Raw genomic sequence first — 14349 nt, 5'->3', positions numbered from 1 at the left:
CAAGTCACCTCCTGCTCTCTGACACAATGGAGTCCAAAAGGACCTCAGTCATCTTTGTTTTCTACAGAATGTCATGCTGGCCCACTAGCTGATAAAATCTTGCTAATTAGCCCTGGTGACTGTTATTAATAACTGGTAGTCAAAAAAACTCTAACATTGAGGTCAGAACTGCTGTCAAATTCTCTGCTACTAGAGAAAGAGTTTTGTGACCTTAGGCAATTTTTTAACCTCATACATTTTCAACTTTTTTTTAATCTAAAAGGGAGGGAATAGTTCTTAAAGAATTATTAAGAAAATGAAACAACATAAATATATATTAAGTAGTTTAATGGCTAGCACACACTAGATACAAAATAACAAATTGAAGAAATGAAAAGCATTTATACTGATATTTTTTTTTTAAAGTTTAAAGAGCTTTAAATCATCTATTCCAGGTGTGTGTGTGGGTTTCCCTTGAAAATTTTTCTGTGTTTTTAATTCATATTTTCCTTGGTTGTTTTATTAAAACCAAAATTTTGTTTAAGAAAAAATCTAAAATTGATGACAAATGTGGGTCCCCATTGTAACCTTCAGGCATTGTCGAATGTTAATCTCTAATCATTTTTAAGTGGAAACTTCTTTGAAAATCCAGTCAAGTTACAGCCATAGACAACAAACTAATTTTTTAAAATAGCTTTTGAATGTCAAAGCTCAGCCAAGGGCACCGGGTACATAAAATTAACAGCCCCTCCTCTGATATATTGAAGCTGAGTAATTTTAAAACCTAAATAATTCCTTCATGCACATGCAAAGCTTTCAGAATATTCAAAACATTAATCTTGTGGTTCAAAACTAAATTTTTGCATTTATAAACAAAAGCTATTATTCTGTTTTCCAGAACCAATAGTCTAACAGCACACTATTTCTGCAAAGATAGACCGCTAATCACCATTTCAAAGATTAGTGAAAGCAGGAAATTTACTCCCCAAGTCTCAGCCTAGGTGGACAGCAAGGCATAACAAGAAATATAAATAATTTAAATCAAATTAACACATCTATAGAAGACCCTACTCTAGGGTTTGGTTAATCATTTTTATTGCCAGAAAAATGGAAAAAGAAAAACAAACGAAAGTCAATATTTTAATGAATTTTTAAAAGCTCAAAAGAAACCAACACTAGGATGCTTCTGGGGGCAGGAAATGGCAATATTAAATTCAAATCAATTTTTCACTTGCAACAGCTAAGCAGGTAGAAAAAATATTTCCACTTCAAAAATGGCTTCAGGGTATGCAGATATTTGAAAGAAGAATGTAATATTGATGAAATAATATTCAATATGTTCAAGTGGAACAAAATGACACCATTAATTCTCTTGATTAGGGTGCAAAATACTCTTAGAGTTTAGATATTTTTAAGTTATAATTTGTAGCACATGTGTCTAAATATTCAAAAAAAAGTTTTTCATTCCCCAAACCCCCTAAGGACACACTCCCAAAAGTAAGAGTGAGCTTCAAAGTTGTCAAGACCTATAAGAACATTTAGAATGAGAATTCTGATAGCTTCCCACTTTAAGGTGATCTGTTCTTCCATTCTAATCACCACTGATAATCACTGACCAAAATCCTGCAAAATTCTATACTGTATGCATTAAAGTATTCTGTGGCAAGAATTAAAGACTTTTTTTAAATTTTGGAAAATATATCTTTTGACATATAGAGTGCCAGATGGCAAACTTCACAGACTTGGTCCCTCTTGCTAAAAGCCCTAGTTGTTCAAAGTTTTTCTGTTCATTGAACCAGAATCTGCCTAGCTCCATTCTTCTGGTAGTTACTATTGTTGCTCAGTCACTTAGTCATGTTCAACTCTGCAACCCCATGAACTGTAGCACGCCAGGCTTCCCTGCCCTTCACTATCTCCTGGAATTTGCTCAGATTCATGTCCATTGAGTTGATGATGCCATCCAACCATCTCACCTTCTGTCTTCTTTAGAGTACCCTAGTTTACTCAGCATTCTATAGCAGAGCTTCAAATTCTTGAACCTAATAGGATTTTAGTAGAAGAAACGTGGACCTTATAATCAGAGAGCTTGAGACTCACATTCCAATTATTTGCTCTGTGACCTTCACACTCAATCACCTAACCTGTAAGATTGGGATGATAAATATTCACTCTGCAAGATTGTGTAGGGGAGGAAAAATAATTCCCTCTACCATTCTGAGTTCTTAGCTGAGACTGCTGTCATAAAAGAGATTAACAAGAGAAAAACAAATGGAAGTTGTTTATTAACTTATATACCTCATGGATACATGGGAGATGAAGTGAAGTGAAGTCGCTCAGTCGTGTCCGACTCCCTGTGACCCCACGGACTGTAGCCTACCAGGCTCCTCCCTCCATGGGATTCTCCAGGCAAGAATACTGGAGTGGATTGCCATTTCCTTCTTCAAGCGATCTTCTCAACTCAGGGATCGAACCCAGGTCTCCTGCACTGCAGGCAGACACTTTAACCTCTGAGCCACCAGGGAAGCCCTAGCCAGAGGCAAAACTGGTCATTCAAAAAAGTGGTTTACAACTCCAACTTCAATACCATCTTCAGCTAAAGACAGAAGAATGAAAAGTGTGGGTGGGAGGGAAGTCAGTGTTAAAGAGATTACCAGGAAATCAAAATAAGCAAGAGTAAGGTTCATAATGCAGATTTAAGTCAGTGCCTTCTTTATTGATAGAAGTTTCTAAATATATATCTTTCTTTTCCTCCACACTTCTTTTCCTGTTACTGTTACAAATGGAAGTTTCCTTTATAAATATAAACGTCCCTTACAAAAGGGTATCTTCCACTCAGTTTTCAAAGCTTCTCCTGAATCTACTGTTTCTTAGAACAACTGTCTCAAAACAGTTAAGAATTATAGGAGATAATATCAAGAAAACATGCAGCACAAGTACCTTTGATCGTTTTTCATCATTTCCAAATTGCTCATTTCCTTCCCCCATTTGAATGCTCTGATTGGCTCATTCCTATGGTATATCTGAGTTATAATAGGAATCACTTGACAAGTTCAACAGATATACAAAAGAATGTCTATGACTGAGGGAGAGTTTTGGGCCAGGACCCTTTTTATCCCAGACATGGGAGTTAACAAGCTTTTCTGTAAAGCCAGATTAAATATTTCTTATGTTGAGGGCAACAGTCCCTGTTGCATGTATATTTGGGATTTGGGTCTTAATTTTTAATAACATTATAGTAAAGACAAAATGCACCAGACAACTAAGGTGCTGGCTTTATTCAGGTTATTGGAATAGGATCAACATTCATTAAAAAGGAATGTCTCAGAGAAAGGGAAGAGGACCTGAACTACACAAGGGGAGCCATCCATGAGTTTTAGGGAAGTCTTAAAGGAGATTGGAGACAATTTTTATCTTAGAATATGCCAGGGTGAGGTGGTCCTCTACACTTAGCCTCAGAAAACAAAAGATGAAGAGAAGTTTTAACAGTTGCTTTTTTCCAGGCCCACAGAGCTCTGGTGAAGTTCATTCAATAGTATTACCTTTAAAACTTGAAAACCATTCTTAGATGTGGACCAGATAAAAGCAGACTGCCAGCTAGACTTGGCTCTCAGGATATAATTTGCCATGTCCTGTTTTGGAGGATTGTTTCATTAACAGCAGGCCATCCTAGCGTGTTCCCCCCTTTTCCAATCCACCTCATCCAGGCACCAAATAGTTACTTGACATGCAGTGGGTTTTTACCATGCCCCATCACCGGGTCAGGGTTTCCCTGGGGGCTCAGATGGTAAAGAATCCACCTGCACTGCAGGAGACCCAGGTTCAATTCCTGGGTTGGGAAGATCCCCTGGAGAAGGCAATGGAAGCCCACTCCAGTACTCTTGCCTGAGAAATCCCATGGACAGAGGAGCCTGGTGGGCTGCAGTCCACAGGGTTGCACAGACTCGGACACGACTGAGCGTTAAGGATGACCAGGCAAAGTGCTTCATGAGCACCATTTTGCTTAATCTTCACAAAACCATCTGAGGTAGGTACAATTGCAATACATTTTATAATGAAGAAGCCTGGAGTATCAAAAGGTTAAAAAAAATGGACTAGTTGGAAAAAGGCAAGGCCCAGTTCCAACCTAGGTGTGGGGTCTTACCTCCAACACCAGGTCTCTTAACCACTAAGCAGTAGGTACCCTTCTAAGTTCTCATGATTTGATCAGCCAATGCCTCAACTCCCGGACTTTCTTTTGCTGTGTAGACTCAGCTCAAATATGGCTAGGTTGTTGGTTTATAATTTTTTTTTCAATTTAACAGCTGCAAAACCTTAAAATGACTTTAATTTGAAAACATAGTTCTTTATTTCTTTAAACAAGCAAGAATTTGGTACATAACGTATTCACTCAGTTACTAAATTCAGAAAGCAGCATGTGATAAAAGTCCCAAAATGCTCTGTAATTTGTGCCAAAACATCTTGGGTGCAGAGCTAGATTTAAAAAATTTTCAGATATTTATGAGCATTATTTGTGGAAAAACATTGCCCTCAGCAGGTTATAAAATGTTATCAGTGTTCATGATTCTAATCATATGTTTCTTAGAAGACTGAATCCATCAGAGCCAAGCTGCTATACTTGGCACAATGCCAGGTCAAAACAACGTTGGTTGGGAAAGGAGCTGAATACAATTATTTGTAAGTTTTCTTTTTTTTCTGATCTATACCAAGGAAGAGAGCTGCTCTATGAGTCATAGCCAAAATATAGATGTCCAGAGCCACCACTGAGCTAATGGTACATCACCTCTAGAAAGTTTCTATAGAAAATGACAGCCCAAGCCACGCATGAAAAGAGAACGCTTTGCAAGGATGGTACAGGCAAGAAGGCTCTGAAAAGACCTATGTTTTGCCAGGTATCTGGCAAAAGGTGTTAGGTGTTTTACTTAGACTATCTGGTTGCAAGCAGCAGAAACCAACTCAAAAAGGAAAAGTGAGAATTTCTAAGAGGGATACAGGAGAATCTCATGGAAACCCATAACAGATATGTAGCTGGACGTGAAGAAGAAACTGCAGGGAGAGAAGGGAAGGACATTGGGACTCTCTTTCCACAGACTTGTGGTTACCAAGGGGGAGGGGGTTGAGGGAGCGATGGAGTGGGAGGTTGGATGTAGCAGATGTAAGTTATTATATATAGAATGAATAAACAGCAAGGCCCTACTGTATAGCACAGAGAACTGTTGATATATTCAGTATGCTATGATAAACCATCATGGAAAAGAAGACTAAAAAGAATATATATATATATATATATATAAACAGAATCACTTTACCGTAAGCAGAAATTAACACAACACTGTAATAGTCCATAATAAATAAGACTCTCTTTCCATCTCTCACTTATGCTCACCTTTACACAGCCTTCTGCTCCTTTTTGTTTTTTCTTTGCTTCCCGATCTCCGTGGTAGAAAATAAGTCCACCCTGCAGCTCCCAAGTTTACATGATAAAGGTCCAGTTACACGAACACTCTCAATTTGAAATTCCTAGGAGAAAGAGCCAAATCTTCCTGTTAAATTAATTTTCTACCCTTCATCCAGTTGACCAAGACCAGGAGACATAAGGTCACACAGGATAAAAACTGCAGCTCAGAAACCAATCACTACAAATCATATGACAAAACAGAAGACCAATTCTCATAGAAACAGATGGTTATTTACTTCCATATCCAGACAAATAATTCCTAAAGTTCTATACACCAGTCATCATAGTTCATAAACTGCAATGTACCAGGGTCTCAAAAGGGTACATGACATGGTGAAAACTATGATACCACCTGTTATGGACTAAATGTGTGTGTGTCCCCATCATCTCATTCACTGAGTCCTGTCAAGTCCACCTCTAAAGCATTTCTTGAACCCACCAATTCTCTCTAATCCCACTGTTCCTGTCATTATCCAAAGAACTATTTTCTCCCCACCTAGATTTCAAAAATCCTCTGACTCTCTCTCCTATCTTTCTCCATCTCGATTCTTGCCCCCTCCAATCCCCTCTCTACTCTGCAGCCAGGAAGATGGCTCTAAAACACAAATCTGATCCCATCACTGCCTTGTTTAAAGTTTTTCAGAGACTCGCCCCACATTGAAATGAGAGACCAAATTCCTTCCTGAGGTTTAAGGAGGCCCTCTGGAACCTGACTGCCGTGATCTCTCCACCACTTACTCTCTGCCTCCGTCTCTTACCCTCCAGACACGCTGAACAGCTTTCAGATCCTTGAACACACCCCGCTGTCTCCCACCTCCAGGCCTTTGTACACACTGGTCCCTCCACCTTCAACACTTCCTTCTGCTTTCTCCGTTTGTGTATTTTCCTATTTTCTGCTTAAAAATCTCTTCAGAAAACCTCCCAAGCTTCCTACACCTGAGTCAGGTGTCCCACCGACGGGCACCCAGGACCCTCCACTTTCCCTGATATGATGTGTAATAGGATTGCAGTTTACTCACTCTTTTCCTCCACTGAGCAATAAGCTCCACGAAGGCAGGAAGCCTACCTGTGCTGTTCAGTATTAAATCCAGAGTATCTACTATAAACCAGGCACTGAATAAGGATTTATGGCAGAAACAGCCTGAAATCTATGCTTTTCTATTTCCTGCAGACAGAAATCTCTACAGTCTTTTTCCACCCTCCTCCCCCCACCAAAAATCTCCCTGTTCTCACTGTCTTCTGGGTATGTGGCATGCATTCACAGGGACCATGTGGATCTTGCTCAGCATAAAGATCAACAGAGTCAGCTTATGATGACGCCACCATCATAGAGATGGTGGGAGAGCTGATGGGAGAAATGTTTATTTACCCTGTGTTCCTGCTCTGGGCCCCATTGGCTGTCCCCTTGCCCAGGGCTAGATGTTCTGGGCAGCACCTTAGGTAGCCCTGAATTGCAATCAGTTCTGCTCGTGAAAATACCAAATACCTCTGACTTTGTAAATATCCCCCAATATCTTTTGAAACCCCTTAATATCTCAGAAATGGATTTAGAGGGAAAATTTGTAAACTCACATAGTGAAGTGAAAGTGAAAGTCGCTCAGTCGTGTCTGACTCTTTGCGACCCCATGGACTGCAGCCCGCCAGGCTCATCTGTCCATGGAATCCTCCAGGCAGCAATACTGGAGTGGGTAGCCAGCCAGTACCTTCTCCCAGGGGTCTTCCTGACGCAGGGATTGAACCTGGTTCTCTTACATACTCACATAGGCTGAGAGCTAAACAACAAAAAAAGATCTCTGATGGCACACCCTTCAGCTCTTAAGATTTTCTAGTTAAGGAAACCAAGACACAACGAAAAGATGGATCTTACCCCAGGCCACACACCTTCAAAAGAAAGAAACCAGGAGGCCTAAGACTAGAATTCATGAGTTTTACTCTTTTAACTACTGCAAGACTTCCCCCAAAAGAAAATGTCAACATGGACTTAAGCCCCAAGGCACTTCTGTACATCCCAGCCTCCCACCCCTCCATGGAACGTTCTCTCCTCTCTGATACAGGACTCGGGTACCTGCTGTCCTCCTACACGAAGAGCCCGGTCTCAGTTTTGCAAGCAGGTTAGTTCTTAAAACACTTTCTGACAGAAACATTTTTCTGAAAAGTGATACAATTAAGATACACCCTAGAAACCAATTTAAGGCTGACTCTGCCAAATTAAGCTTTCTGAACAAATTGACAAGCAACTTCAGGAAAATCACCAGTTAATCTGATTTTTTTTTTTCCTACTGAATTTTCAAAGATGGCATGGACTGCCTCTTTCACTGAATTTCTTTTTTTTGGTTTTAATATCATATTGACTCACTGTCAATAAAAGTAAAGCATTTTATTTCTCAGATTCTCACCTTAAATTGGTTCCTCTTATGCTCCAATGGGTAACATTTCCACTTTCTGAGATTTTTGAGGAATTTAAATGGCCTGTAGCATTTAGATTTGGATTTTAGTTTTCTCAAGAATTGAGGGAGAATGAACTGGATTGACCAGTAACAGATTAAATATTTCTAGAATTTGCCCAACCTTGTACATAGTGTTTGGCATCTAATCTTGATGACCCAAATAACTTAGTTGTGAACATAAAATGTGTAAATACATCTGCCTACATACATAGACCACTAATTTTCCCCAGGAATTAAATATGGAATGTGTGTGTGTGTTAGTCGCTCAGTCGTGTCTGACTCTTTGCAACCCCATGGACTGTAGCTCACCAGGCTCTTCTGTCTATAGCATTTTCCAGGCAAGAATACTGGAGGGGGTTGCCATTCCCTTCTCCAGGGGATCTTCCCAACCCAGGGATCAAATCTGGGTCTCCTGCATTGCAGGCAGATTGTTTACCATCTGAGTCACCTGTAAATATGGCAGTCACCTGTAAATAGACTTGTAATTTACAGGCAAAGCCTGTAAATATGGAATACAGATATTTATTTACACATTTAAAGAATATTTTGAATGCATAAGTAAAGATGGTCAAATAAACAGAAGCAGCAGGAAGGAAACTGAAGAGTGATCACTCCATGTCTCACTATGGTGAAGCCTGTGTTGAACATCCATCCACGTGGTGACAGGGGATCTTCCAATCAAGACTAAACTATTGGCTCACTGAGCAAGACACCATGCCCAGACACAGCACTCAGAGGTCCAGTATGCGAAAAAAATAACCTAGATGATGCTTATATTTAGTCTTATCTCAGCTTTTTCCTGGAGGAGGAAATGGCAACCCACTCCAGTAAGCCTGGAGAATCCTATGGACAGAGGAGCCTGGCAGGCTACAGTCCATAAGGTCACAGAGTCAGACATAACTGAGCGTGCACACATGGCAGCTTTCCCCATAAAGAAGGCTGAGTACCAAAGAACTGATTTTTTGAATTGTGGCTTTTGAATTGTGGTGCTGGAGAAGACTCTTAAGAGTTCCTTGGACTGCAAGGAGACAAAACCAGTCAATCCTAAAGGAGATCAACCCTGAATATTCATTGCAAGGACTGATCCTGATGTTGAAACTACAATACGTCGACCACCTGATGCAAAGAGCCAACTCATTGGAAAAGACCTGGATGCTGGGAAAGATTGAAGGCAAAAGGAGAAAGGAGCAGCAGAGGATGAGATGGTAGGATGGCATCACCAATTCAATGGACATGAATTTGAGCAAACTCCAAGAGATAGTGGAGGACAGAGGAGCCTGGTGGGCTGCAATCCATGGGGTCACAAAGAATCAGACACAACTTAGCAACTGAACAACAGCAGTTTTCCCCTCTCCACACTCCTAGCTCCAGTTACAAAACTATCCCTCTGTTTCAACTTGACCTTAACTAGAAATAATAACAGCTAACATCTGTCACTGTCTGTCAGGCACTGCTCTGTGTTCCTGACATATGCTTGTGCATTCCATCTTAATGGCAACTATAAGGTCGTGGCACCATCTTATGTCCTGGAGAAGAAACAGAGAAACACAAAGGCTAAGTAATTAGCACAAAGAGTTTGGACCCACGTCATCTTCCTAGAGTCCCATGTCTCTACCTCAGCCTTTCTCAGAATCAGGTGCACGAAAATGATTTCTCTGGCTAATACCTAGTTTAAGGTGTCCTCCCTAGAGGAGGAAATGGCAACCCACTCCAGTATTCTTGTCTGGAGAATCCCATGGACAGAGGACCCTGCTGGGCTACAGTCCATGGGGTCACAAAGAGTCGGACACAACTGAGGTGACTTAGCATATATGATGTCTGACTCACCTCCGGTTGTCCAAAATGCTATTTCCTTTCTAAAGAAGTACTTGGATCCACTCTGTTGGAACATCAGGCATTGTGGAATGATAGAAAAAGTTAATAGTTGGGGAGATCCTGATATTGCCCCTCGGAAAACACCAAAAAGTCTTCTGACTTGTACTTTGTTTTCTAGTTTTATTCAGATATAATTGACATACATTACTATAAGTTTAAGGTTTACAGCATAATGAACTAAACTGCATAAACTATTGTGAAGTGACTACCATAAAAATTTAGTTAACATCCATCATCTTGTATGCTGCTGCTACTGCTGCTAAGTCACTTCAGTCGTGTCTGACTCCGTGCGACCCCATAGACGGCAGCCCACCAGGCTCCCCCATCCCTGGGATTCTCCAGGCAAGAACACTGGAGTGGGTTGCCATTTCCTTCTCCAATGCATGCATGCATGCTAAGTCGCTTCAGTCGTGTCTGACTCTGTGCGACCCCATGGACTGCAGCCCACCAGGCTTCTCTGTCCACGGGACTCTCCAGGCAAGAGTACTGGAGTGGGTTGCCATTTCCTTCTCCAATCATCTTGTGTAGGTACCATAAAAAGAGAAAGCAAAGGAAGGAACAATTCGTTTCCTTGTGATGAGAAGTCTCAGAATCAGTCTCAGCAGCCTGCATGTATGTCACACACAATAATGTAAACTACAATCATCATGTGTGCTACATCCCTAGTACTTACTTTACTTATAACTGGAAGCTTTTTGACCACCTTCCTCCCATTTCCCCTCCTCCCACCCCTGATGACTTGCACTTTTAAGAAGCAAAGAGCTGTAACGAATTTAGCCTCAGATCAGTATGCAAATGGCTCACATAAAAAACAACAAGAAGATGCCAAAGTCTGTTCCTGACTCATTCTGTTCTCTCTTGAGAGATGAGTGGTTGGCTCCAAACACTCCAGCATAAACCCAATAATCTCAGCAATTACTGTGCACACATGAGTGGCATGAGTCATCTTGGCTCAGGCAAGATGAAGGGTCTAAGATAACAACCACGTTTTTCAGGCACTTTAAGCTCTTTTAAGCAAGGTTTAGAGGGCTTTTTGTTGGTGGCGGTGATGGTAGTATATCACCTGCACTGTGTTTCTTTCCAGATTAGAAGGGTAGGTATTATAAGACCCACCCTAAAGATGAAGAAACTCAGGTCCAACAAAGCCTTACCCCATAGCTTATGATCTTCAAATGGCAGAGCCCGACTCAGTAGGAACATCGCTCCCCTGCAACTTGCTTTTCTCCTTGTGAACTGTTAGTTATTCTTCCAAACACAACTCAGATGCCATTGCCTCTGAGAAGACTCCCCGAGGACGAATTAGTCCCTCTCTTTATCAGTGTGTTCCAAGTCTCTCTGGTTGCACTGGCATAGTGGCTCTGGCTGGAGGAAATTCTTTATACACCCAAGGGAGGGACTTAGTATAACAAACTACAGAATGAAGGCCAAATTTAGCCGACTGTTTTTTTGCACAACCCTTGGGCTAAGAATAGTTCTTATACTTTTAAATTAAAGGGCTTGAAAAGGGAAAGAGAAAAAGAAGAAAATGGAACAGAGTCTGTATGTGGTCTACAATGGTCTATAAAATGTTCTATCTTGTCCTTTATAGAAAACGTTTGTTGGGGCCAACATGGGTGGCTGTATGACATCACTCATCCTGGGGCCTCAATTCGACTCTCCAGTCATCTTCTCATTACACTTGATGCTCCAGACATATGAACCCAATAGGCCGTGTAATTGGGTCCATATAATAGAGTTTTTCCACGCCTTCATATTCTTTGTTGATGGTGGGCCCTCTCTGTTGGCTTGTCTGATGTGTGTGTGTGTGTGTGTGTGTGTGTGTGTGTGTGTGTGCGCGCGCGTGTGCACGTGTGCTTGTGCAACCCCATGGACTGCAGCACACCAGGCCTCCCTGTCCATCACCAACTCCTGGAGTTTACCCAAACTCATGTCCATTGAGTCAGTGATGCCATCCAACCATCTCATCCTCTGTCATCCCCTTCTCTTCCTGCCTTCAATCTTTCCCAGCATCAGGGAGTTTTCAAATGAGTCAGCTCTTCGCATCAGGTGGCCAAAGTATTGGAGTTTCAGCTTCAGCATCAGTCCTTCCAAAGAACACCCAGGACTGATCTCCTTTAGGATGGACTGGTTGGATCTCCATGCAGTCCAAGGGACTCTCAAGAGTCTTCTCCAACACCACAGTTCAAAAGCATCAATTTTTTGGTGCTCAGCTTTCTTCACCGTCCAACTCTCACATCCATACATGACTACTGGAAAAACCATAGCCTTGACTAGATGGACCTTTGCTGACAAAGTAATGTCTCTGCTTTTCAATATGCTGTCTAGGTTGGTCATAACTTTCTTGCCAAGGAGTAAGTGTCTTTTAATTTCATGGCTGCAGTCACCATCTGCAGTGATTTTGGACCCAAAATATAGTTCTGTGTACTCTTGCCACCTCTTCTTAATATCTTCTGCTTCTGTTAGGTCCACACCATTTCTGTTCTTTATTGTGCCCATCTTTGCATGAAGTGTTCCCCTGGTATCTCTAATTCTCTTGAAGAGATCTCTAGTCTTTCCCATTCTATTGTTTTCCTCTATTTCTTTGCATTGATCACTGAGGAAGGCTTTCTTATCTCTTCTTGCTATTCTTTGGAACTCTGTATTCAGATGAGAGTATCTTTCCTTTTCTCCTTTGCTTTTCGTTTCTCTTCTTTTCTCAGCTATTTGTAAGTCCTCCTTAGACAGCCATTTTGCTTTTTTGCATTTATTTTTCTTGGGGATGGTATTGATTCCTGTCTCCTGTACAATGGCATGAACCTTTGTCCATAGTCCTTCAGGCACTCTGTCTATCAGATCTAGTCCCTTAAACCTATTCCTCACTTCCACTATATAATCATAAGGAATTTTATTTAGGTCATACCTGAATGGTATAGTGGTTTTGCCCACTTTCTTCAATTTCAGTCTGAATTTGGCAATAAGGAGTTCATGATCTGAGCCACAGTCAGCTCCCAGTCTTGTTTTTGCTGGCTGTATAGAGCTTCTCCACCTTGGCTGCAAAGAATATAATCAATCTGATTTTGGTGTCAGCCATCTGGTGATGTCCATGTGTAGAGTCTTCTCTTGTGTTGTTGGAAGAGGGTGTTTGCTATGACCAGTGCGTTCTCTTGGCAAAACTCTATTAGCCTTTGCCCTGCTTCATCTGTACTCCAAGGCCAAATTTGCCTGTTACTCTAGGTGTTTCTTGACTTTCTACTTTTGCATTCCAGTCCCCTATAATGAAAAGGACATCTTTTGGGGGTGTTAGTTCTAAAAGGTCTCGTAGGTCTTCATAGAACCATTCAACTTCAGCTTCTTCAGCATTACTGGCTGGGGCATAGACTTGGATTACTGTGATATTGAATGGTTTGCCTTGGAAATGAACAGAGATCATTCTGCGTTTTTGAGGTTGCATCCAAGTACTGCATTTTGGACTCTTCTGTTGACTATGATGGCTACTCCATTTCTTCTAAGGGATTCTTGCCCACAGTAGTAGATATAATGGTCATCACCATGACAGACGGGTCATGGTGGAGAGTTCTGACAAAATGTGGTCCACTGGAGAAGGGAATGGAAAACCACTTCAGTATTTTTGCCTTTAGAACCCCATGAACAGTATGAAAAGTCAAAAAGATAGGACACTGAAAGATGAACTCCCCAGGTTGGTAGGTGCCCAATATGCTACTGGAGATCAGTGGAGAAATAACTCCAGAAAGAATGAAGAGATGGAGTCAAAGCAAAAATAACACCCAGTTGTGGATGTGACAGGTGATGGAAGCAAAGTCTGATGTTGTAAAAAGCAATATTTCATAGGAACCTGGAATGTTAGGTCCATGAATCAAGGCAAATTGGAAGTAGTCAAACAGGAGATGGCAAGAGTGAACAGATACATACCACTATATATAAAATAGATAACCAAAAAGGGCCCATTATGTAGCACGGAACTATACTCAATATCTTGTAATAACCTATAATGAAAAAGAATCTGAAAAAGAATATAGATATACACGTATATATATGAATCACTTTGCTGTATACCTGAAACTAACACAATATTGTAAATAAATCAGTTATACTTCAATTTTTTTAAAAACTGGAAAAGCAAGTTTAGCTGTCACATAGGCATTGAGAGGTAAAGACTCTTGAGATGGATTTTGCCCAATTTCTAATACTTGTCTAACAGCATTTGCTAAAAAGATTATTGTTGGATAAATGAATGAGTGACTAAGTAAGTAAAGAAATTTTTAAACCTTACTTCCAGAAATGAGGACCTGGCTCTAGCTGCACAAACAAGCAAGTAATAATCATCTCCCCCATCTGGGTGTTGCTTTGGAGCCCACAAAGTACTTTCTCATGAAATATCACCCAGTCACCTGCCTTGGAGCAATGGTGAACAACCTTTATTAAACTACTCTGTTCAATTAGGAATTGAACAACACCTAGTGAGCTCAGAGCGGTCTCCAGAGGAGCAATTATTTAAAAAGGTAGAAGGGGTTAAGCAGACCTTCTGAGGAAAAGTTAAAAGAATAAAAAAATATTTCAGCTAGAAGACGAGAAGTTGATGATAAATTTTCAAGC

General features: G+C 40.8%; 1 long non-coding RNA gene across 1 annotated transcript in view; it reads right to left on the bottom strand.

The window, feature by feature from the left end:
- LOC122708986 overlaps positions 1 to 11359 on the bottom strand; it is a 255778-nt gene extending 244419 nt beyond the window's left edge. The window contains exon 1 of the long non-coding RNA XR_006345373.1: positions 10908 to 11359. This is a non-coding gene — a long non-coding RNA (uncharacterized LOC122708986). The remainder of the gene's footprint in view (positions 1 to 10907) is intronic.
- Positions 11360 to 14349: the final 2990 nt, after the last annotated feature.

This window comes from Cervus elaphus, chromosome 15, assembly GCF_910594005.1.
Source record: "Cervus elaphus chromosome 15, mCerEla1.1, whole genome shotgun sequence".
Classification (NCBI taxonomy): Eukaryota; Metazoa; Chordata; class Mammalia; order Artiodactyla; family Cervidae; genus Cervus; species Cervus elaphus.
The sequence above is the reverse complement of the archived record's forward strand: the minus strand, read 5'-3'. Positions and strand labels throughout refer to the sequence as shown.